General features: G+C 46.7%; 1 protein-coding gene across 6 annotated transcripts in view; it reads left to right on the forward strand.

Annotated features, from left to right (window-relative positions):
• ASTN1 (astrotactin 1) overlaps positions 1–25,384 on the forward strand; it is a 606,833-nt gene that overhangs the window by 517,394 nt on the left and 64,055 nt on the right. The gene's annotated exons all lie outside the window — the stretch shown is intronic.

The following is a 25,384-nucleotide window of genomic DNA, read 5'->3' on the forward strand; positions in this document are numbered from 1 at the left end:
TGTGCTTTGAAATGGTGTTAGTGAGCTGAACGTGGTGGCACATGTCCTTTTATAATCTCTGATGAGGTAATGCAGCCAACCAATCACAGTAATGCCACTAACAAGGTGGTTATGGTATTACAGTGACTGGCAGGTAATCCCTACACATACTGGATGTGTAACAGGCACCAAAAATATGGGGCAGGGATTCAATCTTCAAATTCGAGCACCAGCCAATGCTCGTCGATTGCCAAGCACATCCGAGCACCCAGATACTCAAATGATATCCGAGTATCACTGAGCATGTTCGCTCATTCCTAGTATTTAAGAATCAAATTATAATGTAATTTCCTTTAGTTCATTTTTGTTTTTATTCCCAAAGAAACCCTTTAAAGACACCCAGAAAACTTCTGAAAGCTATTGCCTGAAACGTGTACTGTATGTTGCCCACAAGAGAGGAATTATTGAAAAGATGTAGTTCTATTTCCAGAAAAGTAATGTAATTTTTGTCCTTGCTGTGTGCACTGATTTATATAACAGAGATATCAAATTGTTAGGTTTTACTGAGGCATTAATTGTTTCTTTTGTTCTTCTTGACGCCTTCTGAAGATACACATCTATTTGTTCAGTGGAGTCCTTATCTATAATGAATAACAGCGAGGGGGACAGTAATAATTGCAGACTTAACAGTGGTCATACCCTACAGATATTAGTTAGGATCAAACAAGAGAAAAGAGACATTTCAGGCTGGGGATGCTAAACCTTCATTTGTTCACCTCTTTACCAGGAAAACAGAACTACAGGAGATGATGCATTTTATTATAGGTGTAGATTGAAAGTTTTTGGACCTGGTCCAAAAGGGATGAAACCTAAATACTGCTGTGTTAGATCAAGATTTCACGTTATTTGCAGTCATATTATCACTGCAGTATAAAGCAATCATTTGTAGGATAAGGCAGCCAATGTAATCTGATTCTTATTGCCTACTTAGGATGCTTCTCCTTCACAAACGGCTGGCTAGATACTTTTTGCAGGTCAGCAGATTTAATAATGGCTAGATATATTTGAAAACCTCAGTCAGTGGTGTATCATGGGTTCCCAGTGCCCAATGCATGTCAAGTATTGGGCTTGCTAACCCAGTAATAATGCCCTGAGTGCCCCTTAAAAAATAATGCATCCTACAGGAGTGGACCCAGACGGAAGAAGTCACCCATGTAAGAACAATATATGGGTCCTTTGCTGTCCAACAGATCATTATAATGCACAATTCCACTCATTTCAGAGTTGAAAACGGCGCTAGTTTATTATGGCGGATGGGGAACCACTGTGAATGCATTAAGGATGAGTACTGAAACCTTCCACACTATATGCTTGTATCCAGAAATCTATGTGGCTTTGAACTATTGGCATATGTGTTGTATCAAGTGAAGTTGATGTTCTCTAGATGCACGTGATAGATACTAGTGGCCAAGTATTGGCTATTTGTGGTGTAAACAGGGAGAGTATATACATCTAAGTGACATCTTCCACCGCAAAAGTGGTTTCTCACCTATTATCTAAAAGTTATGTGCCGCCATGTGTTCATTCAATGCTTTTAAAATTTATTTGGGGATCTAGGTCTTCCCTAGTATAGGTTGTTATTGTCTAGTTACAGGGGACCCTCTAGCGTATGGGTAGAGGCTCTCATTAGTGGCTGCAGGGTTTATCAGGGCCTCAAGGGTCAGCCATCGGTGAGCGGGGGCGCCAATACGTTCCCCCCTAGGGTGTCTACCTCCGCAGCCAGGTAGGGGCGATATAGGTGCCTTCAATAGGGTGGACTAGATATCCCCATTAGGTTTTGGGGTTTTTGTTTTTTGAGCACCTTTTTGTTTTTTGTTTGGCACTTTAGTTGGTTGTAGTTTGCCTGTTTTCAATACTTTTTAGGGGAGGTTTATATGATTTTGGTTTCGGTATCCTCTGATTTATATTTCCTTTACATATGACTGTTGAAAACGGGCCCCCTTACCTCTTGCCCCACCTGTGAGGAGACATTGGTTCTATCAATGGTGTGTCCTCTACTGGCCTTCTAAAAGCAAATAATCCCCATGAGTGGCCCCTTTAGAAAGTACTAACTCCCTCTTAGTGCTCCTTAAAAAGTAATGACTCTTCCTGAATGCCCCATACAAAAGTAAAAATGGCACTTTAGCATGTAACCCCACAAAAAAATGTAAGTATATACTCACTTAATCAAAGCGACCAAGTCCTTTTATCTCCTGTACACAGAGTTTTCCGACACAGGTTATGGAATGCAGTGAGACTATCGTGAGGGGGGTCTTATAGACTGTAGGCCAAGTGCAGGCTCCTGCCACCTTTCCTTTTTATTCTTTTGAAGTTTGGAACCACTCTGAATTTTTCCCCTTATGCATTCGCCTCTAAGACCCCACCCAACATTACGCCATTGGCCTCCATCATGCCTCACTGCAATTTTTTCACGTGGGTACTCTACCCTAATGCCATCCCGGCCAAACTAATCCTATGCTGTAAATGGTCTTAGATAATATGGGCCCTAACTAATGTTGAGCCACCCCCCCTAGTGTTCGAGGGCATTATGAGAGGACCGCGTGGCAAAGCAGAATAACATTAACCCGCTCTCTGATACTTCACCAGTGTGGGAAATGGTGTTGGGCAAGTTTTTTTCGTGAACCACAAATCAAATCTCAAAATGTTAGAATTTACTTGAATCTGAGATTTTCAGGAAATTCGACTCGATCCTCCGCAGGTTGATCCACTCATCTCTAGTCTATATGCGTCTATCCAGTGGTTGTGTATTGCAGGGGTGTCAAACTGCATTCCTCGAAGGCTGCAACCAGGTCATGTTTTCAGGATTTCCTTGTACTGCACAGGTGATAATTAAATCACCTACACACATAATGATTCCAGCACCTTGTGCAATGCTAAGGAAATCTTGAAAACACGCATGGTTTGCGGCCCTCGAGGAATGCAGTTTGACACCCCTGGTGTATTGAATTTGTATAATGATAAATTGGTGTGTAAACAAGAAATTTGTGAAAAGGTAATGTTAGACACATTTATTTTTTTTTACTCGCTTATATATAGCACATAATTCCCCAGCACTTTATAGACACTTGTATAATCACTGCTCCATTGGAACTCACAATCTACATTCCCTATTAGTATGTCTTTAGAGTGTGGTAAGAAACCACAGAACCTAGAAGAAGCTTACGCAAACATGGAGAGAAGTTGCAAACCCCTTGCAGATGTTGTCTTTGGTGGGATTTGAACCCCAGACCCCAGCGCTGCAAAGTAACAGTGCTAACCACTGAGTCACTGAAATCCATAGTATTTGTACTGTGAAAATAGTGCCTGCAAAGTAGTAATGTCAAGATAGTAATTGTCACAATACAGAATTGTCAGAAATAATAATTGTTTTTATTCTTCTGCACGTACATCACACAGAAGGAGGCATTTTTCAGCACCATAGTTATGTTAGATGTTCTGATTGGCATGCACTGCACAGAGCATTGTGTCACAATGTACAAAACCAAAATGATTTGCTGTACACATTATATTTGCCACATAACTGCGATTTACACTGCTAGGTTAATTGACTTCTCAGAAATGTGGCCTTAGTAGCTGGTTCTTGTCTGATCGACATAGGGATACTAAATTGAAAGCTTCAACTGAGATGTGGAAGAATATAGTACTGCTTAATAATGAAGGCACTGAATAGAAATCGCTTATATTAAAAAATACCAAATATATATGATAATATGGAGCTACATGGTGCAGTCTCACGGTCCTAGAATGCACTGAACTATTTATAGAGAAAACTGGAAAATTTAGTGTTAGGATCACAATCATATTTGGAAGAAGAAAGATCCTTTAAACAGGACTGTGGGGCCATGGCCAACAAAGTAAGATCACCTTGCGCTACATTTTTAGATTGTTTTAATAATCTCAATATTTGTTGCAGTTTAGGCTAGTGAAAAGGCTACATTTCAGGACAATCTTGAGTAAGGAAGTCAACTATGCATTCCCTGGTGGTAATTAAAGGGTCAAAATAAAATTTTGTTTACTGCTGGAAGGACTTGTCCTCACAAGACCTTAAAAAAAAAGAAAGGACGACGTAAAACTGGTCCTGTCTATAAATGAAAGTTGTTTTACAGTTATAATATTAATGACCCATCATGATGATAGTTCATTATAGTCAGACTGGTGGGGATCCAATACCTAGCTCCCCCATTAAGCAGCTGTTTCCAGTTATGGCAATGGCTGGAGGTAAACAGTGAATAGAGCTATAAACTGTAGAGGTTTATTCACCGTGTAGTGACTGTTCAATTCAATAGTAGCTGACCTGCAGTATCTCAGGACTAATACATAAAGTGTATTTCAAAAATTGCATTTTCACATAGTGTTCTCACTTATTATGTATAGCACCATCCATTATTTAACAGTGTCCTTACTGATTATGTGTAGCACCGTCCATTATTTAACAGTGTCCTTACAGATTATGTGTAGCACCGTCCATTATTACATAGTGTCCTCCCTTATTATGTATAGCATCATCCATTATTAAATAGTGTCCTTATTGATTATGATTAGCACTAGGGTTGAGCGAAACGGGTCGAACATTTTCAAAAGTCGCCGACTTTTGGCTAAGTCGGGGTTTCATGAAACCCGATCCGACCCCTGTGCGGGGTCGGCCATGCGGTACGCGACTTTCGCGCCAAAGTCGCGTTTCAATGACGCGAAAAGCGCCATTTCTCAGCCAATGAAGGTAAACGCAGAGTGTGGGCACCGTGATGACATAGGTCCTGGTCCCCACCATCTTAGAGAAGGGCATTGCAGTGATTGGCTTGCTGTCTGCGACGTCACAGGGGCTATAAAGAGGCGTTCCCGCCGACCGCCATCTTACTGCTGCTGATCTGAGCTTAGGGAGAGGTTGCTGCCGCTTTGTCAGAAGCAGGGATAGCGTTAGGCAGGGTCCATTAACCACAAAACCGCTTGTGCTGCAGCGATTTGCACTGTCCAACACCACCCTCAGTGTGCAGGGACAGTGGAAGTTTTTTTTTTTTTTTTTCCCCTCAGCGCTGTAGCTCATTGGGCTGCCCTAGAAGGCTCCCTGATAGCTGCATTGCTGTGTGTACGCCGCTGTGCAAACCAACTGCTTTTTTCAAAGCACAAATCCTCTTGTTCCTTCCTTTCTGCACAGCTATCTTTTTTGTTTGTCCACACTTTTTATTTCATTTGTGCATCAGTCCACTCCTTATTGCTGCCTGCCATACCTGGCTGAGATTACTGCAGGCAGGGAGATAGTAGCTGCCTGCCATACCTGGCTGAGATTACTGCAGGCAGGGAGATAGTAATTGTAGGACATTCCCTGTTTTTTTTTTTTTTTTTTTTTTGGTGGGAGATTAAGATTGGCAATTTGGCATTTCTGCTAGAGTGCCATCCCTGTGTGTGCCATCTCTCTCACATAGTGGGCCATAGAAAGCCTTTTCATTTTTCTGTATTTTTTTTTGTGGGGTGTATAAATTCTCCCTGATAAAAATACAGTGGGAGATTAATATTGGCCTTTGGGCTTGTGTGCCAGTCCTGAGTGTGCCATCTCTCTCACAAATAGTGGGCCATAGAAAGCCTATTTTATTTTTTTTGGGGTTTTATAAATTCTCCCTGAAAAAAAGGGAGATTAATATTGGCCTCTGGGCTTGTGTGCCAGTCCTGAGCGTGCCATCTGTGCCAGCCCTGAGCGTGCCATCTCTCTCACAAATAGTGGGCCATAGAAAGCCTATTTAATTTTTTTTTTGGTTTTATAAATTCTCCCTGAAAAAAAGGGAGATTAATATTGGCCTCTGGGCTTGTGTGCCAGTTGTGAGCGTGCCATCTGTGCCAGTCCTGAGCGTGCCATCTCTCTCACAAATAGTGGGCCATAGAAAGCCTATTTAATTTTTTTTTTGGTTTTATAAATTTTCCCTGAAAAAAGGGAGATTAATATTGGCCTCTGGGCTTGTGTGCCAGTTGTGAGCGTGCCATCTGTGCCAGCCCTGAGCGTGCCATCTCTCTCACAAATAGTGGGCCATAGAAAGCCTATTTAATTTTTTTTTTTGGTTTTATAAATTCTCCCTGAAAAAAGGGAGATTAATATTGGCCTCTGGGGTTGTGTGCCAGTTGTGAGCGTGCCATCTGTGCCAGTCCTGAGCGTGCCATCTCTCTCACAAATAGTGGGCCATAGAAAGCCTATTTAATTTTTTTTTTTGTTTTATAAATTTTCCCTGAAAAAAGGGAGATTAATATTGGCCTCTGGGCTTGTGTGCCAGTTGTGAGCGTGCCATCTGTGCCAGTCCTGAGCGTGCCATCTCTCTCACAAATAGTGGGCCATAGAAAGCCTATTTAATTTTTTTTTTGGTTTTATAAATTTTCCCTGAAAAAAGGGAGATTAATATTGGCCTCTGGGCTTGTGTGCCAGTTGTGAGCGTGCCATCTGTGCCAGTCCTGAGCGTGCCATCTCTCTCACAAATAGTGGGCCATAGAAAGCCTATTTAAATATTTTTTTGGTTTTATAAATTCTCCCAGAAAAAAAGGGAGATTAATATTGGCCTCTGGGCTTCTGTGCCAGTCCTGAGCGTGCCATCTGTGCCAGTCCTGAGCGTCCCATCTCTCTCACAAATAGTGGGCCATAGAAAGCCTATTTTTTTTTTTTTTTGGGTTTTAGAAATTCTCCCTGAAAAAAAAAGGGAGATTAATATTGCCCTTTGGGCTTGTGTGCCAGTACTAAGCGTTCCATCTCTCTCTCTCTCTCAGTCAGTGGGCCATAGAACGCCTATTTTTGGTTTTATTTGTTTTCTAAATTCTCCCTGAAAAAATCATTTTATTTTATTTGGTTTCTAAATTCTTCCTGATAAAATCATATTTTTGTTATTATTTTTTTTTCTAAAGTCTCCCTGAAAAAAAAAAAAAAAAAAAAAAACAGTGGGAGATTAATATTGGCCTTTCTGCTTGTGTGCCAGTCTTGACTCCTGGGTGCGTCATCTCTCAGTCAGTGGGCCATAGAACGCCTATTTTTGGTTTTATTTGTTTTATAAATTCTCCCTGAAAAAATCATTTTATTTTATTTGGTTTCTAAATTCTTCCTGATAAAATCATATTTTTTTTATTATTTTTTTTTCTAAAGTCTCCCTGAAAAAAAAAAAAAAAAAACAACCAAAAAAAACAGTGGGAGATTAATATTGGCCTTTCTGCTTGTGTGCCAGTCTTGACTCCTGGGTGTGCCATCTCTCTCTCTCTCTCTCTCTCTCCAATTGTGGTCCATAGAAAGCCTATATTTTTTTTCCTTGATTTGGGTTCCAAAATCTACCAGAGAAAATAACTACATCAATCATTGGTAGAAAAATATTGGCCTCTGGGCTTGTGTGCCACTCCTGACTCCTGTGTGCGTCATCTCTCAGTCAGTGGGCCATAGAACGCCTATTTTTGTTTTTATTTGTTTTATAAATTCTCCCTGAAAAAATAATTTTATTTTATTTGGTTTCTAAATTCTTCCTGATAAAATCATATTTTTTTTATTATTTTTTTTTCTAAAGTCTCCCTGAAAAAAAAAAAAAAAAAAAAAAACCCAAAAAATGGGAGATTAATATTGGCCTTTCTGCTTGTGTGCCAGTCTTGACTCCTGGGTGTGCCATCTCTCTCTCTCTCTCTCTCTCTCCAATTGTGGTCCATAGAAAGCCTATATTTTTTTTCCTTGATTTGGGTTCCAAAATCTACCAGAGAAAATAACTCCATCAATCATTGGTAGAAAAATATTGGCCTCTGGGCTTGTGTGCCACTCCTGATTCCTGTGTGCGTCATCTCTCACTCAGTGGCCCATAGAAAGCATATAGTTTGTTACATTTGTTTTCTAAATTCTCCCTGCAAAAATCTATTTTTTTTTTTTGGGGGGGTTTCTAAAGTGTTCCTGAAAAAAATAAAAATAAAAAAAAAATAATAGTAATAGTGTGACATTAATATTAACATTTGTGCTTCAGTGACAGTCCTGCGTGTGGGGCATCTCTCTAATTTGCAGCCACCAACAAAAGAGTGTGTAACATTGGGCCTGATTTTCGCTGTGGTCTCACCAACCTGTAAAGGGGTAGCTAAATCATACTGAAGTTATAGCTCACCGTGTAAGTTGTGTGACTGCAACAAATAACGTTAGTTTGGTTACGTTTTTAAAACAATGAGGAAGTCTAGTGGAAGAGGTCGTGGCCGGGGGCGTTCATTGTCAGCTGGTAATGAGGGTAGTGGTAGTGGTGGAGCATCAGGTGGTCGTGGGAAAAAAAATATTGCACCTAAGTCTGGAGCTGTGGAGCCAGGTTCGTCGTCCGGCTACACAAGGCCTCGAACGCTCCCTTTTCTGGGATTAGGAAAACCGCTTTTAAAGTCGGAGCAGCAAGAGCAAGTTTTGGCTTATCTTGCTGACTCAGCCTCTAGCTCTTTTGCCTCCTCTCGTGAAACTGGTAAAAGTAAAAGCAGCGCGTCGTTAGTGGATGTTCACGGTCAGGGACAAGTCACTTCCTTGTCCTCTTCAGCAAAAACAACAACAGAGAAGAATGCAGCAGGCGACACAACGGGTTACTCCATGGAGCTCTTTACACATACCGTCCCTGGCTTAGAAAGTGAAGCAGTTAACAGTCCATGCCCATTACAAATTGAATCTGACATGGAGTGCACTGACGCACAGCCACAGCCAGACTACTATGCTGGTCCTTTGACTCAGACCACAACATTGCCCTCGCAGGGTGCTGATCAAGAATCAGACCCTGATGAGACTATGTTGCCCCATCACGAACGCTATACCACCGAACGACACGGTGACACAGACGAAGTTGCGCAGGAGGTACAAGAAGAGTTATTAGATGACCCAGTTCTTGACCCCGATTGGCAGCCATTGGGGGAACAGGGTGCAGGCGGCAGCAGTTCTGAAGCAGAGGAGGAGGAGGGGCCGCAGCAGGCATCAACATCGCCACAGGTTCCATCTGCCGGGCCCGTATCTTGCCCAAAACGCGTGGCAAAGCCAAAACCTGGTGGAGGACAGCGTGGCCATCCGGTTAAAGCTCAGTCTGCAATGCCTGAAAAGGTATCCGATGCTAGAAAGAGTGCAGTCTGGCATTTTTTTAAACAACATCCAATTGATCAGCGCAAAGTCATCTGTCAAAAATGTTCTACTTCCTTAAGCAGAGGTCAGAATCTGAAAAGTCTCAATACTAGTTGCATGCATAGACATTTAACCACCATGCATTTGAAAGCTTGGACTAACTACCAAACGTCCCTTAAGGTTGTTGCACCCTCGGCCAATGAAGCTAGTCATCAACGCAACATCCCTTCCGGCAGTGTAGGACCACCATTTAGCGCACCACCTGCTGTATCTGTGCAGGTATCTTTGCCAGGCCAAAGCAGTCAGGGTCAGGGAATCACCAGTTTCGTAGTAGGAAACACTGCATCTAGGGCACCGGCGGCAACAATACCATCTCCCACCGTCTCTCAGTCTGCCATGTCCACCGGCACCCCCGCTAGTTCCACGATCTCCAGCTCTCCAGTCCAGCTCACCCTACATGAGACTATGGTTAGAAAAAGGAAATACTTAGCCTCGCATCCGCGTACACAGGGTTTGAACGCCCACATAGCTAGACTAATCTCGTTAGAGATGATGCCCTACCGGTTAGTTGAAAGCGAAGCTTTCAAAGACCTGATGGACTACGCTGTACCACGCTACGAGCTACCCAGTCGACACTTTTTTTCCAGAAAAGCCATCCCAGCCCTCCACCAGCATGTTAAAGAGCGCATCGTCCATGCACTCAGGCAATCTGTGAGCACAAAGGTGCACCTGACAACAGATGCATGGACCAGTAGGCATGGCCAGGGACGTTACGTGTCCATCACGGCACACTGGGTAAATGTGGTGGATTCAGGGTCCACAGGGGACAGCAAGTTTGGGACAGTTCTGCCTAGCCCACGGTCTAGTAAACAGTTGTCTGTAGCCGTTCGCACCCCCTCCTCCTCCTCCTCCTCCTCGTCCTCCTGCAGAAGCAAGAGCTCGTCCACAGACCGCAGTCGCACAAACACTCCATCCGCACCGCCACTGTTGCACACCAGGTCTCCCATTATGGGGCAGCTACTGGCATACGTCAGCAGGCTGTATTGGCTATGAAGTGTTTGGGCGACAATAGACACACCGCGGAAGTTCTGTCCGAGTTCTTGCAGCAAGAAACGCAGTCGTGGCTGGGCACTGTAGATCTTGAGGCAGGCAAGGTAGTGAGTGATAACGGAAGGAATTTCATGGCTGCCATCTCCCTTTCCCAACTGAAACACATTCCTTGCCTGGCTCACACCTTAAACCTGGTGGTGCAGTGCTTCCAGAAAAGTTATCCGGGGTTATCCGACCTGCTCCTCAAAGTGCGTGGACTTTGCGCACATATCCGCCGTTCGCCTGTACACTCCAGCCGTATGCAGACCTATCAGCGTTCTTTGAACCTTCCCCAGCATCGCCTAATCATAGACGTTGCAACAAGGTGGAACTCAACACTGCACATGCTTCAGAGACTGTGCGAACAGAGGCGGGCTGTTATGTTTTTGTGGGAGGATACACATACACGGGCAGGCAGTAGGATGGCAGACATGGAGTTGTCAGGTGTGCAGTGGTCGAAGATTCAAGACATGTGTCAAGTCCTTCAGTGTTTTGAGGAATGCACACGGCTGGTTAGTGCAGACAACGCCATAATAAGCATGAGCATCCCCCTAATGCGTCTGCTGATGCAAAGTTTGACGCACATAAAGGATCAGGCGTCTGCACCAGAGGAAGAGGAAAGCCTTGATGACAGTCAGCGATTGTCTGGTCAGGGCAGTGTACATGACGAGGTACCGGGCGAAGAGGAGGTGGAGGATGAGGAGGATGATGGGGATGAGTATATTTTTAATGAGGAAGCTTTCCCGGGGGCACGGGAAATTGGTGGCGTGGCAAGGCCGGGTTCTGGTTTTTTGAGGGACACAAGTGACGTAGATTTGCCTGCAACTGCCCCTCAACCAAGCACAACCGCAGATTTGACAACGGGAACTTTGGCCCACATGGCGGATTATGCCTTGCGTATCCTCAAAAGGGACACACGCATTACAAAAATGATGAATGATGACGATTACTGGTTGGCCTGCCTCCTTGATCCTCGCTATAAAGGCAAATTGCAAAATATTATGCCACATGAGAACTTGGAACTAATATTAGCAACAAAACAATCAACTCTTGTTGACCGTTTGCTTCTGGCATTCCCTGCACACAGCGCCCGTGATCGTTCTCACACGAGCTCCAGGGGCCAGCAGACCAGAGGTGTTAGAGGGGCAGAAATCAGAAGTGGCGTTGGCCAGAGGGGTTTTCTGACCAGGTTGTGGAGTGATTTTTCTATGACCGCAGACAGGACAGGTACTGCAGCATCAATTCAAAGTGACAGGAGACAACATTTGTCCAGTATGGTTACAAACTATTTTTCATCCCTTATCGACGTTCTCCCTCAACCGTCATTCCCATTTGATTACTGGGCATCCAAATTAGACACCTGGCCAGAATTGGCAGAATATGCATTGCAGGAGCTTGCTTGCCCGGCAGCTAGTGTCCTATCAGAAAGAGTATTCAGTGCTGCAGGTTCAATACTAACAGAAAAAAGGACTCGTCTGGCTACCCAAAATGTAGATGATCTAACCTTCATTAAAATGAACCACAACTGGATTTCAAAATCTTTTGCCCCACCCTGCCCGGCTGACACCTAGCTTTCCTATGAAAAGGTCTTGCCTGTGGACTATTCTGAATGACTTTTCCAATCTCGTAATTTTCTTCACCTGATTGTCCAGCATACGACATGTTTCCACCTCACGAAATGGCCAAACTCCCCACACGGGGCCGTGCTATCGCCACTTTGCGCTTGGACCCTTGAGAGTGCTGTTTGTCTGAAGAGGTGGGTGTGGCCGCTTTTGGTCGACGGCACTGCCACTGGGTCCCTCATAGTACAATAAAGTGTCTCTGGCGGTGGTGGTGCGCACCCAACGTCAGACACACCGTTGTAATATGAGGGGCCCTGTGCCTGTACCGCCGGCCACAAGACAGTTCCCCCCCCAGCTCAAACAGTGCTCTACCACTAGCAAAATTATCTCTCACAGCTTCACCAATGTGTAGTCTAGGCGCTGACATCCTTCAATGCCTGGCACTGACAATACCATTGTTTTGACATTTTTGTTATGTTAGGCCTTCGAAGCCTGTCTGCGGTCCCTTCTTTCTACAACTACTACACTGACCAGGCCACTGCTGGCCGTGTTACCCTGGAACCAATTTAAAAGTGCCTACAGTCAGCCCAATTTTGTTATGTTAGGCCTTCGAAGACTGTCTGCCGTCACTCCTTCCACTAGACTTCCACTGACCAGACCACTGCTGCCCGTGTACCCCTGGAACCAATTTAAAAGTGCCTACAGCCAGCCCAAGTTTGTTATGTTAGGCCTTCGAAGCCTGTCTGCGGTCACTCCTTCCACTAGACTTCCACAGACCAGACCACTGCTGCCCGTGTACCCCTGGAACCAATTTAAAAGTGCCTACAGCCAGCCCAAGTTTGTTATGTTAGGCCTTGGAAGCCTGTCTGCGGTCACTCCTTCCACTAGACTTCCACTGACCAGACCACTGCTGCCCATGTACCCCTGGAACCAATTTAAAAGTGCCTACAGCCAGCCCAAGTTTGTTATGTTAGGCCTTGGAAGCCTGTCTGCGGTCACTCCTTCCACTAGACTTCCACTGACCAGACCACTGCTGCCCGTGTACCCCTGGAACCAATTTAAAAGTGCCTACAGCCAGCCCAAGTTTGTTATGTTAGGCCTTCGAAGCCTGTCTGCGGTCACTCCTTCCACTAGACTTCCACAGACCAGACCACTGCTGCCCGTGTACCCCTGGAACCAATTTAAAAGTGCCTACAGCCAGCCCAAGTTTGTTATGTTAGGCCTTGGAAGCCTGTCTGCGGTCACTCCTTCCACTAGACTTCCACTGACCAGACCACTGCTGCCCGTGTACCCCTGGAACCAATTTAAAAGTGCCTACAGCCAGCCCAAGTTTGTTATGTTAGGCCTTCGAAGCCTGTCTGCGGTCACTCCTTCCACTAGACTTCCACAGACCAGACCACTGCTGCCCGTGTACCCCTGGAACCAATTTAAAAGTGCCTACAGCCAGCCCAAGTTTGTTATGTTAGGCCTTGGAAGCCTGTCTGCGGTCACTCCTTCCACTAGACTTCCACTGACCAGACCACTGCTGCCCGTGTACCCCTGGAACCAATTTAAAAGTGCCTACAGCCAGCCCAAGTTTGTTATGTTAGGCCTTGGAAGCCTGTCTGCGGTCACTCCTTCCATTAGACTTCCACTGACCAGACCACTGCTGCCCGTGTACCCCTGGAACCAATTTAAAAGTGCCTACAGCCAGCCCAAGTTTGTTATGTTAGGCCTTCGAAGCCTGTCTGCGGTCACTCCTTCCACTAGACTTCCACAGACCAGACCACTGCTGCCCGTGTACCCCTGGAACCAATTTAAAAGTGCCTACAGCCAGCCCAAGTTTGTTATGTTAGGCCTTGGAAGCCTGTCTGCGGTCACTCCTTCCACTAGACTTCCACTGACCAGGCCACTGCTGGCCGTGTACCCCTGGAACCAATTTAAAAGTGCCTACAGCCAGCCCAAGTTTGTTATGTTAGGCCTTGGAAGCCTGTCTGCGGTCACTTCTTCCACTAGACTTCCACTGACCATACACTGCTGCCCATGTACCCCTGGAACCAATTTAAAAGTGCCTACAGCCAGCCCAAGTTTGTTATGTTAGGCCTTCGAAGCCTGTCTGCGGTCACTCCTTCCACTAGACTTCCACAGACCAGACCACTGCTGCCCGTGTACCCCTGGAACCAATTTAAAAGTGCCTACAGCCAGCCCAAGTTTGTTATGTTAGGCCTTGGAAGCCTGTCTGCGGTCACTCCTTCCACTAGACTTCCACTGACCAGACCACTGCTGCCCATGTACCCCTGGAACCAATTTAAAAGTGCCTACAGCCAGCCCAAGTTTGTTATGTTAGGCCTTGGAAGCCGGTCTGCGGTCACTCCTTCCACTAGACTTCCACTGACCAGACCACTGCTGCCCGTGTACCCCTGGAACCAATTTAAAAGTGCCTACAGCCAGCCCAAGTTTGTTATGTTAGGCCTTCGAAGCCTGTCTGCGGTCACTCCTTCCACTAGACTTCCACAGACCAGACCACTGCTGCCCGTGTACCCCTGGAACCAATTTAAAAGTGCCTACAGCCAGCCCAAGTTTGTTATGTTAGGCCTTGGAAGCCTGTCTGCGGTCACTCCTTCCACTAGACTTCCACAGACCAGACCACTGCTGCCCGTGTACCCCTGGAACCAATTTAAAAGTGCCTACAGCCAGCCCAAGTTTGTTATGTTAGGCCTTGGAAGCCTGTCTGCGGTCACTCCTTCCACTAGACTTCCACTGACCAGACCACTGCTGCCCGTGTACCCCTGGAACCAATTTAAAAGTGCCTACAGCCAGCCCAAGTTTGTTATGTTAGGCCTTCGAAGCCTGTCTGCGGTCACTCCTTCCACTAGACTTCCACAGACCAGACCACTGCTGCCCGTGTACCCCTGGAACCAATTTAAAAGTGCCTACAGCCAGCCCAAGTTTGTTATGTTAGGCCTTGGAAGCCTGTCTGCGGTCACTCCTTCCACTAGACTTCCACTGACCAGGCCACTGCTGGCCGTGTACCCCTGGAACCAATTTAAAAGTGCCTACAGCCAGCCCAAGTTTGTTATGTTAGGCCTTGGAAGCCTGTCTGCGGTCACTCCTTCCACTAGACTTCCACTGACCATACACTGCTGCCCATGTACCCCTGGAACCAATTTAAAAGTGCCTACAGCCAGCCCAAGTTTGTTATGTTAGGCCTTCGAAGCCTGTCTGCGGTCACTCCTTCCACTAGACTTCCACAGACCAGACCACTGCTGCCCGTGTACCCCTGGAACCAATTTAAAAGTGCCTACAGCCAGCCCAAGTTTGTTATGTTAGGCCTTGGAAGCCTGTCTGCGGTCACTCCTTCCACTAGACTTCCACTGACCAGACCACTGCTGCCCGTGTACCCCTGGAACCAATTTAAAAGTGCCTACAGCCAGCCCAAGTTTGTTATGTTAGGCCTTGGAAGCCTGTCTGCGGTCACTCCTTCCACTAGACTTCCACTGACCAGACCACTGCTGCCCGTGTACCCCTGGAACCAATTTAAAAGTGCCTACAGCCAGCCCAAGTTTGTTATGTTAGGCCTTCGAAGCCTGTCTGCGGTCACTCCTTCCACTAGACTTCCACAGACCAGACCACTGCTGCCCGTGTACCCCTGGAACCAATTTAAAAGTGCCTACAGCCAGCCCAAGTTTGTTATGTTAGGCCTTGGAAGCCTGTCTGCGGTCACTCCTTCCACTAGACTTCCACTGACCAGGCCACTGCTGGCCGTGTACCCCTGGAACCAATTTAAAAGTGCCTACAGCCAGCCCAAGTTTGTTATGTTAGGCCTTGGAAGCCTGTCTGCGGTCACTCCTTCCACTAGACTTCCACTGACCATACACTGCTGCCCATGTACCCCTGGAACAAATTTAAAAGTGCCTACAGCCAGCCCAAGTTTGTTATGTTAGGCCTTCGAAGCCTGTCTGCGTCCCGTTCTTTCAACTACAACTACACTGACCAGGCCACTGATGGCCGTGTTCCCCTGGAACCAATTTTAACTTGCCTACAGCCAGCCCTATGTTATTATGTTAGGCCTTCGAAGCCTGTCTGCGTCCCGTTCTTTCAACTACAACTACACTGACCAGGCCACTGATGGCCGTGTTCCCCTGGAACCAATTTTAACTTGCCTACAGCCAGCCCAATGTTAGGCCTTTGATGCCTGTCTGCCGTCACTCCTTCCACTAGGCCTCCACTGACCTGTCTATTGCTGCCCGTGTACCCCTTGAACCAACATCATTAAATATAAAAAAAATTAATTTGATTATAAAAAATAAGATCGTGTTGAGATCTCAAATGCAGACATTTTAACAATCAAAACAAACACACAACAAATATCTGGAACTGTACTACAAAGGTCCAACAGCTACAATTTCTTTCTCCTGCAAGAAGTTAACTGAAAGTTTTTTGGAGTTGTTAACACAGATATGGCATCCACCGAGTGTTGTCCTGTCGCGTCTCCTTTAAATTATTTCCAATAAGATGTTAAACTATTAATTTAATAAAATCAATAATTAAAAAATTAATTGAGTAAGTCAAAAGCACATTGCAAATAAACATTAATTACAAATCAAGAAGCATGGCGCGTCCGAGGGTGAGTAGATACCGAATAAGAATATAATCACCCTCGGACGCGCAATGCTTATTTAAAACAGCCTTCCTTCCTAAGAATCAGCCCTTCCGTGGTGTAGAGAGAGGTTGTGTTACACTCCAAGGTGTTCCCCAGGTTGCCTTTCCTGAGCTTCGATCTTCCGGCTCTCGTTTAGTAGCTGTTGGAAACTACGCTGCATTAGGCCTACTAATTGTGTATGGGTGAAACAGTGGCGCATCTGCGGTCCCTCCTTCCACTAGGCCTCCACTGACCTGTCTACTGCGGCCCGTGTACCCCTTGAACCAACCTAATAAAATATTTAAAAAATTAATTTGATTATAAAAAATAAGATCGTGTTGAGATCTCAAATGCAGACATTTTAACAATCAAAACAAACACACAACAAATATCTGGAACTGTACTACAAAGGTCCAACAGCTACAATTTCTTTCTCCTGCAAGAAGTTAACTGAAAGTTTTTTGGAGTTGTTAACACAGATATGGCATCCACCGAGTGTTGTCCTGTCGCGTCTCCTTTAAATTATTTCCAATAAGATGTTAAACTATTAATTTAATAAAATCAATAATTAAAAAATTAATTGAGTAAGTCAAAAGCACATTGCAAATAAACATTAATTACAAATCAAGAAGCATGGCGCGTCCGAGGGTGAGTAGATACCGAATAAGAATATAATCACCCTCGGACGCGCAATGCTTATTTAAAACAGCCTTCCTTCCTAAGAATCAGCCCTTCCGTGGTGTAGAGAGAGGTTGTGTTACACTCCAAGGTGTTCCCCAGGTTGCCTTTCCTGAGCTTCGATCTTCCGGCTCTCGTTTAGTAGCTGTTGGAAACTACGCTGCATTAGGCCTACTAATTGTGTATGGGTGAAACAGTGGCGCATCTGCGGTCCCTCCTTCCACTAGGCCTCCACTGACCTGTCTACTGCGGCCCGTGTACCCCTTGAACCAACCTAATAAAATATTTAAAAAATTAATTTGATTATAAAAAATAAGATCGTGTTGAGATCTCAAATGCAGACATTTTAACAATCAAAACAAACACACAACAAATATCTGGAACTGTACTACAAAGGTCCAACAGCTACAATTTCTTTCTCCTGCAAGAAGTTAACTGAAAGTTTTTTGGAGTTGTTAACACAGATATGGCATCCACCGAGTGTTGTCCTGTCGCGTCTCCTTTAAATTATTTCCAATAAGATGTTAAACTATTAATTTAATAAAATCAATAATTAAAAAAATAATTGAGTAAGTCAAAAGCACATTGCAAATAAACATTAATTACAAATCAAGAAGCATGGCGCGTCCGAGGGTGAGTAGATACCGAATAAGAATATAATCACCCTCGGACGCGCAATGCTTATTTACAACAGCCTTCCTTCCTAAGAATCAGCCCTTTCGTGGTGTAGAGAGAGGTTGTGTTACACTCCAAGGTGTTCCCCGGGTTGCCTTTCATGAGCTTCGATCTTCCGGCTCTCGTTTAGTAGTTGGTGGAAACTACGCTGCATTAGGCCTACAAATTTGGTATGGGGTGTAGAGACAGGTTGTGTTACACTCCAAGGTTTTCACCAGGTTGCCTTTCCTGAGCTTCGATCTTCATGCTCTCGTTTAGTAGTTGTAGAAAAGTACGCTGCATTAGGCCTACAAAATGGGTATGGGGTGGAGAGAGATGGTGTGTTACACTCCAAGGTGTTCCCCAGGTTGCCTTTCCTGAGCTTCGATCTTCATGCTCTCGTTTAGTAGGTGTCGGAAAGTAGGCTGCATTAGGCCTAAAAAATGGGGAATGGGGTGGAGAGAGATGGTGTGTTACACTCCAAGGTGTTCCCCAGGTTTCCTTGCCATTGCTTCGGTCTTCCGACTCTCGTTTAGTAGTTGTAGAAAAGTACACTGCATTAGGCCTAAAAAATGGGTATGGGGTGGAGAGAGATGGTGTGTTACACTCCAAGGTGTTCCCCAGGTTGCCTTTCCTGAGCTTCGATCTTCATGCTCTCGTTTAGTAGGTGTCGGAAAGTAGGCTGCATTAGGCCTACAAATTGGGTATGGGGTGGAGAGAGATGGTGTGTTACACTCCAAGGTGTTCCCCAGGTTGCCTTTCCTGAGCTTCGATCTTCATGCTCTCGTTTAGTAGGTGTCGGAAAGTAGGCTGCATTAGGCCTACAAATTGGGTATGGGGTGGAGAGAGATGGTGTGTTACACTCCAAGGTGTTCCCCAGGTTTCCTTGCCATTGCTTCGGTCTTCCGACTCTCGTTTAGTAGTTGTAGAAAAGTACACAGCATTAGGCCTACAAAATGGGTATGGGGTGGAGAGAGATGGTGTGTTACACTCCAAGGTGTTCCCCAGGTTGCCTTTCCTGAGCTTCGATCTTCATGCTCTCGTTTAGTAGGTGTCGGAAAGTAGGCTGCATTAGGCCTAAAAAATGGGGAATGGGGTGGAGAGAGATGGTGTGTTACACTACAAGGTGTTCCCCAGGTTTCCTTGCCATTGCTTCGGTCTTCCGACTCTCGTTTAGTAGTTGTAGAAAAGTACACTGCATTAGGCCTAAAAAATGGGTATGGGGTGGAGAGAGATGGTGTGTTACACTCCAAGGTGTTCCCCAGGTTGCCTTTCCTGAACTTCGATCTTCATGCTCTCGTTTAGTAGGTGTCGGAAAGTAGGCTGCATTAGGCCTACAAATTGGGTATGGGGTGGAGAGAGATGGTGTGTTACACTCCAAGGTGTTCCCCAGGTTTCCTTGCCATTGCTTCGGTCTTCCGACTCTCGTTTAGTAGTTGTAGAAAAGTACACAGCATTAGGCCTACAAAATGGGTATGGGGTGGAGAGAGATGGTGTGTTACACTCCAAGGTGTTCCCCAGGTTGCCTTTCCTGAGCTTCTATCTTCAGGCTCTCATTAAATTGTGGTTAAATGGAACAACTGCATTTGGCGTACTAGTTGGTTTGGGGCCTACTATCGGTGTCTGCCACTCCTTGCTGTTCTCCTGGTTTCCTGTCCTGAAATTCCATTTTCAGCCTCTCATTAAGTAGTTGTTAATGTTAGACTGCATTTGGCCTACTAGTTGGGTTGGGGCCTTCTATCGGTGTCTGCCACTCCTTGCTGTTCTCCTCCACTGAACAAAGCTGTGCCGCCTGTTTACTACGGTTGCCAATTTTGAACTGCATTTCGACTACTTACTGATTTGGCCCTACTCTCTGTGTCAGCCTCTCATTCCAGTTGTCCTCCACTGCAATGCCCCCTGGTTATTCCTGTGTTACCAATTTTGAACTGCATTTAGCCCACTTTCTTCTTTGGGCCTATATCTGTGTTTCCACTTCATCGTGCCCATTGCCCAGCCAGTGATAGATGAGTCTGCTGGTACATTGACCCATAACGCAACATTCCCCGTGCACGCTACACAACAACATTGTGACCCTGCTGAAAGTCAGGTTGCTCTTCCCGCATACCATACCACCTTACATGGGGACAAAGAGGAAGGTGCAGATGAAAGTGCAGGTTCCTTCATCAGGTGGGGGGAGGAATACTAGTTGGCGACGTCACTGGCACAGGGCCTCTCATAGTACGCAAAAGTGTTGCTGCCGGTGGGAGGCGCCCCCGCCGTGCAAACACACCGCTGTACTTTGAGGGGCCCTGTGCCAGTGCCAATGCCAACGAGTGGGCCCCCCCTGCTTGCTCAGGTTCACAGCACTTGCAAAGTTGAAATACTTACCTCTCCCTGCTCCACTGCCGTGACGTGGTCCAGATTTCCTGGGCCCACTAATTACTTGAACCAGCCCTACCCCCCACAACTTTAGCCAAATGACCCCCAATTTCAAATGCCTTCCAATTATTATAAGGTAAATTACGCTTGACAAGCTTCATTAAGAAGAATGGATGGTTTTGACATTAAAATGGGTACTCTAGGTGTTTTCCTGGCCCCCACTCACTGCCGACTATGCTGCCCCATTGACTTGCATTGGGTTTCGTGTTTCGGTCGATCCCGACTTTACGTCATAATCGGCCGATTTCACTCGACCCGACTTTGGACATAGTCGGGTTTCGCAAAACCCGGCTCGACTCTAAAAAGGTCAAGGTCGCTCAACTCTAATTAGCACCATCCATTATTACATAGTGTCCTCATTTATTATGTATAGCACCATCAATTAATAGTGTCCTCTTACTTATTGTGTATAGCACTGTCCATTATGACACAGTGTCCTCGCTTATTATTTGTAGAGTAATTGTCAACCATTACATTGTGTCCTTACATAAAGAAGTTGTCCACTGCTTGGGCAACCCTATCTTAATCTAAATATTGGCCCCAATAAAGTAAAAAAAACCTTTACCCACCTCCCGTGCTGGCTCCGTTACAGTTGTGTCAGCACTCGCCCTCCCGGGGCTATCATGAGATTGTTGTGACATTTGACCCCGGTGCCACTGTCCCCACCTTTGGACAAATTAAACATGAAGAGAAAGTCCTGGATGCAGCTGCTCTCTCACTTCCTTTTCATGTTCAATTTGACAGGAGGCAGGGACAGTGAAACCAGCGCTGATAAGGCACAGGGGTCACGTGTCACAACAACATCATGGGAACCCTGGGGAGATCGGGTGCCGACACCGCTGGAACGGCACCTGCACAGGAGGTGAGTATAATTTTTTTATTTTATCGGGGCCAAGCGTGGGGTATGAGAAGAAGTTGTGCAAGTAGTGGACAACTTCTTTAATGTGTCCGGTGTCAGATGCCTCTGTGTGTCGTTTGTTTTAGCCTAGGGTGTATCATGTATTCATTTTGAAGAGTTAATGTTAGGAGTCGAGTCTCCTCTGCTGCACAGGGGGAATCTCGATCCGTGTCTGCTGCGGTCTCCCATTCGGTATCGGCCGCAGTGGGCTCTGCTCGGCGGAGACGTCGCTCCCAGCATCTCGCTGGGGCTGATTCGGTGCATAGGGTCACTACTGCCTTTTCTGGCTTTCCTATGGTACCCTGCACTGATCTGCGGCGAGCGAGCCTCTCTGGGACTAAGTCCTTGTTTACTCACACTGAGCATGCCCAGGGCAGGGTCTCCCATTGGAGGTCGAGGGCCACATGTTCGGTCACATGCTCAGGTGCTGCAGTACATTCCATTGGTCCTTCTGGAAGGTCCTGAAAGGGCAAAACATGCTCAGGTACTGCAGCACTTTCCATTGGTCCTTCTGGAAGGTCCTGAAAGGGCAAAAACTTCAGTAGCAGCTTCCTGTGCTGCAACTATATAAACTGTGCATGACCGCACGGCCATGCGCTAGTATTGTCTTATGTTATGTGCTTTGCGCCAGTGTGGTCACATGTATGTGTGTTCAGGGACCCAGCTGAAATAAGCCCCTAGAATGCTGGCTCCTCCAGCGAGGAGATTGAGTCTGAGTGTATTCAGGGACCCGGCTGAAATAAGCCCCTAGAATGCTGGCTCCTCCGGCGAGGAGTTTTGTGTGTTTGTGTGACCACTGACTGCTCTCTGTTTGGGCAGTTAGCCTGTGCCTCTGTGGAGTCTAACAGGGCACAGTGCTTTCCTTTCACGGCTACTCAGTGAATTAACTGAGTTAGTCTATCCCGCCATATAGCTCCGCCGTTTGCTAGCAGCAGGTACTCCTGCACGGTGGACCCCGGGCTGCGAACGCACCAATATCAATAAACATCTCTATTTACTTGGTGCGTTCCGCTAGCCCTAACAGAATACTAGCGCCAGGGTCTGGCTAGTAAATGGCGGACATTCAGCAATCTTTGCGGTATATCCAGCAGCTGGAGGATAGGTTGGCGGCTCTCGAGAGCTCAACCTCAGCTGTGGATGTTACCGCAGTTGCTGTACAGGCTGCTAGCGTGGCTGCAGCAACCTTGTCCACTGCCACCCCTGTTCCGACGTTATCTCGCCTCCCGCTGCCAGAAAAATTTTCTGGAAATAGCAAAACTTGTAGGGGATTCGTGAGTCAGTGCTCTATTCACCTTGAGCTCCTGGCTGCACGTTTTCCTACAGAGCGGGCTAAGGTGGGATTTATTGTGTCTCTTTTGTCGGACAGGGCGTTGGAGTGGGCTACGCCGCTGTGGGAGCGTGGTGATCATGTGGTGCAGAGTACTCCGTTGTTCCTGAGCACTCTGAAAAAGGTCTTTTTAGGACCTCAAGTCACCCATGACACAGCGCTCCAACTACTGGCATTAACTCAGAGTGAGTCCTTGGTCAGCCATTTTTCCGTCCGCTTCCGTACTTTAGCTTCCGAGCTGGAGTGGTCGGATAAAGCCCTTATCCCCATATTTTGGAGGGGCCTGGCTGACCACATTAAGGACGCTCTGGACACTAGGGAGATTCCTGCCATACTGGAGGAGTTAATAACTGTCTCTACTTGTATTGACCTCCGTTTTAACGAGCGGAGGTTGGAGCGAGCCCAGTGTAGGCAGAGGTTTCGGCTGGCTCCCACCTTCGCCAAACCTTTGGAATCTCCAGTCCAGGCATCCGAGTCACATGAGGCCTTAGAGGTGACACGAGCGGGATCCAAGTCTCAGTCTGCCCATGCACATAAGGTCCGTCATGTTTGCCAGCAGTTAGGACACCTTGCCTCCAAGGGTCCTCAGCGGTCGGGGAAACGTCAGCGTCTAGTGGCAGTTGGAGGAGGTACACTAGACACGGCGACGTTTGCCTCAAAGTTGTCCTTCAAGGGGACAATTACCATAAGCGCATCCACTCTTATGGTCGAGCTATGCGTGGATTCTGGGGCAGAGGGTAACTTTATGTCTTCCGCTTTTGCCCAGCGTCACGCAATACCCTTGGTGATGCTCGCCAAGCCAGTAACCGTTCGAGTGGTAAATGGGTCAACACTACCTTCACAGATTACCCACCAAACCATTCCTTTCACGCTATCTGTGTCTCCATCACATCAGGAGATAATCTCCCTATTAGTCATTCCTGAGGGAATTGATGAGGTCCTGTTGGGGATACCATGGCTTCGCTACCATTCTCCTCATATTGAGTGGTCCTCTGGGAGAATTTTGGGATGGAGTAAATCCTGCGAGGGTAGATGTCTGAGGGAGTGCGTTCAGGTTGCTACTACACAGGTACCCGCAGATCTTTCCTCTCTCCCCAAGCACTATTGGCCCTATGCAGACGTGTTCTCCAAAAGAGCTGCGGAGACCCTTCTGCCTCACCGCCCCCATGACTGTCCTATTGACCTCTTGCCTGGTGCTGAGCCTCCCAGGGGTCGAGTCTATCCGTTATCTCTCCCGGAGACGGAGGCAATGTCCCAGTACATCCAAGAGAATCTGGCAAGAGGATTCATTAGGAAGTCAGTGTCACCGGCAGGGGCAGGGTTCTTCTTCGTACAAAAGAAGACTGGAGACTTACGTCCATGCATAGACTACAGGGGTCTTAACGCCATCACCGTTAAGAACAAGTACCCACTACCCCTGATATCTGAGCTGTTTGATAGGCTACGGGGATCGAGGGTATTTACTAAGTTAGATCTGCGGGGTGCTTACAACCTGATTCGCATCCGTGAGGGGGATGAATGGAAGACGGCTTTTAACACCAGGGATGGGCACTATGAATATCTGGTGATGCCCTTCGGGCTCTGTAATGCCCCAGCCGTTTTCCAAGACTTTGTGAACGACATCTTCCGGGATATGCTCACCACCTCGGTCGTAGTCTATCTGGATGATATTCTCATCTTCTCTCCAGATATTGACTCCCATAGGAGAGATGTTCGAAAAGTCTTCGACCTCTTACGGGCAAACTCCCTCTACGCCAAGTTGGAGACGTGTGTGTTTGAGCAGGAGTCCTTGCCTTTCCTTGGTTATATCATCTCTGCCCAGGGTTTGGCTATGGATCCTGCCAAGCTACAGGCTGTAATGGACTGGCAGGAACCCCATTCTCTTAAAGCGGTGCAGCGCTTTATGGGGTTCATTAATTACTATCGCCAGTTCATTCCACACTTCTCAACTTTGGTAGCTCCCTTGGTTGCCCTCACCAAGAAGGGAGCAAATCCCAAGTTGTGGTCAGAGGAGGTCTCCAAAGCCTTTCTCTCGATCAAGTCACACTTCGCTAGCGCTCCCATCCTACATCGCCCCGATGTTGATAAGCCATTTATCTTGGAGGTGGATGCCTCATCCGTTGGTGCTGGAGCAGTCCTTTTCCAAAAGGATGCTCAAGGTCGGAAGCATCCTTGCTTCTTCTTCTCCAAGACCTTCACACCAGCGGAGAGGAATTATTCCATCGGGGACAGGGAGTTGCTGGCCATGAAGTTGGCTTTTTCGGAGTGGAGACATCTCTTGGAGGGAGCTCGCTTTCCCTTCCAAGTCTTCACTGACCACAAGAACTTGGTGTATCTGCAAACGGCACAGCGGCTGAATTCTCGCCAGGCTAGATGGTCCCTGTTCTTCTCCCCGTTCCATTTTACTCTCCATTTCCTCTCCGGTGAGAAGAACGTTCGTGCTGACGCTCTCTCCCGCTCTGTGGTGTCATCGGAGGAGGAGGAGGAGGAGCCTCGGCTTATTGTTCCTTCTGAGAGCCTGAGAACTGTAGATCCGGTTTCGCTAGAGTCTGTGCCCCCGGGCAAGACTTTCGTACCAGCTAACTTGCGACCGGAGGTTCTCTCTTGGGCTCACTCCTTCAGAGTGGGTGGGCATTTTGGGACCAAGAGGACATCTGAGCTTCTGGCGAGAACATACTGGTGGCCGCATATGGCCCGAGATGTCAAGGACTATATTCAGGCGTGCGTTTCTTGTGCCCAGAATCGATCTCCTCGGCAACGGCCTGCTGGGTTGCTTTACCCTCTACCGGTGGCAGACAGGCCCTGGGAGATGGTCGGGATGGACTTTGTGGTGGGTATACCCAAGTCGCGTGGCTGCTCCATTATTTGGGTTGTCACCGACCATTTCTCCAAGATGGTGCATTTGGTGCCGCTTCCTCGGTTACCCTCAGCACGGGCATTGGCGGTGTTGTTCATTAAACACGTTTTCCGATTGCATGGTATGCCTGATAAGATTGTCAGCGATCGGGGTCCCCAGTTCGCATCT

The sequence above is a fragment of the Ranitomeya imitator genome, chromosome 8 (assembly GCF_032444005.1).
Source record: "Ranitomeya imitator isolate aRanImi1 chromosome 8, aRanImi1.pri, whole genome shotgun sequence".
Classification (NCBI taxonomy): Eukaryota; Metazoa; Chordata; class Amphibia; order Anura; family Dendrobatidae; genus Ranitomeya; species Ranitomeya imitator.